General features: G+C 52.4%; 1 non-coding gene across 1 annotated transcript; it reads left to right on the forward strand.

Moving 5' to 3' along the window:
• The first annotated feature begins 341 nt into the window (after positions 1-341).
• LOC115063733 lies at positions 342-471 on the forward strand. Its single transcript, XR_003843613.1, has one exon. It is a non-coding gene; the product is annotated as a small nucleolar RNA SNORA17 (small nucleolar RNA).
• Positions 472-2,557: the final 2,086 nt, after the last annotated feature.

Below are 2,557 nucleotides of genomic sequence, written 5' to 3' on the forward strand. Positions count from 1 at the left end.
TGCAATTTGACATCCGTGGACAATTCAAGAGGCACCCATGTGCCTCTTTCTTCCTTCCCTACCCCAGGCATGTCTGTCCATCATGAAATCAAGAGGAGGAGAGGAAGTGAAGGAGGCTCCCAAGAGCCTAGGACAGCAGAAAGGGGCTAATCTTCCCCACAGGACATCGGCAGTCTTGATTCAGGACGCAGATTGGCTGGTGGTGTCCCTGTCCTCCTCTTCCTGACCTTACAGATGGGGAGACAGACTCAGAGAGAAGGAATGAACACATCGAGGTGGGATTAAGTCTTTGACTCTGACCCACAGTGACCCTTCACACTGCTCAAGAGATTCATAAGTGCCCTGTCCCTAAAGGCATTGCTGGTGTGGCTGCTGTGTCACATGGGCATAACTAGGTGGCAGAGAGGAGAGAGGCTATGTCTATGCTCATTGTTCTGATCTAAGAACATCTGAGTGATTTTTCCAGGCGGGGGTGGGGAGTGGGATGAGCCTGAGACAATCACTGATCCAGATCCAGAGAAACCGAACAGGGAGCTAGCCTAAGATGACCACAAGTCGGGTGCTGCACAGGCCCTAAAGGGCTTTCCAGGATGGAAACCAAAACAGACTAGAAGAAGTCCTTCTGGAACCATGAGCCCCAGGTAGGAGTGAGCCTGAGGCAGACCATCCTAGCATAGGGTCACTTAGATGAAGGCTGGGCAAGGAGCAAGCACTGGACGACCACCAGACCAGCACCAGGGCACCTGGACAGGGAGCTAAACCTAAAACAAGTACCAGTCTAGCATCACACAGGCCTAAATGGGCTCCCAGGACTGGGAGTAAGCCAGAGATAAGAAGAATCACACTTACAACTGTGGGCTGGGCGGGGGGGGGGGGGGGGGGGAGGGGCGGGGTGGGGCTGGGGATAGAGACAGACAATCTTCTCATGGAGCCACTTGGGCCAGCAAGGCAAGGAGTGAGCCCTAGGTGATCACCAGACTGGCAACATGAGGCTCAGACAGAACGCTAGCTTGAGATGGCCACCAGTCCAGCACTGTGCAGGCCTATGGGGTAGACCATGCCTAGGATGACCCCTGGCTGGACCCATAAGGCAGAAGCAGGGCACAGCCCTCCTGAGACCACTCCTGACACTGAGACCCTGGGTACCACTAAGAGGAGTAAGTGGTGGAGAAGTGGAAGAGAAAGAGAAACTGAAGGATGTGGGCACAATGAAGAGAGGTAGAACTGGAGACTCATGGGTAGTGAGGAATAGCCTGATGTGAGTAGCCGGTGATACCATGTAGGATCATGGTGGGGTCCTGGCCTGTGCTGCCACTGGGAGCCACATCTGGGTCTGTGGCCCTGCAACAGCTACCACCAAAGGCCAGGCAGACATCTCTGGGCTGGGCTGCTACCCTGGGGACATCTGATGGCTGTGCAGAACTGACCCCATCCCTTCCCTGGACATCATGGGAGAGCTGACCCTGCCCCTCTCTGGCTGCAGCACTCAGGAGAGCAGGCCCTGCACCTCGCCTGGGCAGCACAGTAGAGCTGACCCTGATGATGGGGCACAGGAGAGCCAGCCTGAAGATGTGAACATAGGAGAGCTAACCCCACCACTGACCTACTTTGCACCCGTGTGGGCAACAGGAAGATGTCCGCCCCCACCCTCGCCCCTTGCTACCTATGGCAGGTGGGAAAACTGGCCCTCGAGTCATGAGAGAAGGAGAACTGTCCTGTCCCTGCCCCTCACCTGCTGCAGCACTTTGGAGAGCTGGCCCTGCACCTCGCCTGGGCGGCAGGTTAGAGCTGGCCCTGGTTTTGGGGGGACGCTGGTGAACCAACCCCAAGGGTGAGAGTGGGAGAGCCACTGGGATGACCAGTTCAGTTACCTCTCAGGCTCAGATCCGAGGCTTTGAATTGGCCAACCCCAATATCTACCCAATCAATGAAATACTAGAGTAAATGAAGGGGCCAGTCCTACAGATCCAAAACCACAGGACCGCCATGACCCAGGGCAGCAACAGGAGGACTCCCAGGAATGTTCCTGTATTGATAGACTAGCAAAATTCTGAGGCCTCATACCAGACCAATGAGCCATTGCAATGAACATTTACAAGCGAAGAAGTGTATAGACAAAAGGGCATAGTGCGGAACACATTGTGACACACTACAGCTTCCACAGTGAGATTTTTTTTCTCTGTTGTAGAAGAGGTTACAAGTGTAGAGGGCAGGTATGATGGGAGGTGGTGTGAGTGGAATAGGGTGCATGATGTGAAATTCATAAAGAGCCAATGGAAAGTTAAAAAATTTCATTACAGGTCAAAGAATGCATTTATAAGAAAAATTACTTGCATGCCTTTAATCCCAGCACTCGGGAGGTAGAAGCAGGCAGATTTCTGAGTTCAAGGCCAGCCTGGTCTACAAAGTGAGTTCCAGGACAGCCAGGGCTACACAGAGAAACCCCGTCTCGAAAAAATAAAAAAAAAGAAAGAAAGAAAGAAAGAAAGAAAGAAAGAAAGAAAGAAAGAAAGAAAGAAAAGAAAAGAAAAGAAAAGAAAAGAAAAGAAAAGAAAAG

This window comes from Mus pahari, chromosome 3, assembly GCF_900095145.1.
Source record: "Mus pahari chromosome 3, PAHARI_EIJ_v1.1, whole genome shotgun sequence".
Taxonomy (NCBI): Eukaryota; Metazoa; Chordata; class Mammalia; order Rodentia; family Muridae; genus Mus; species Mus pahari.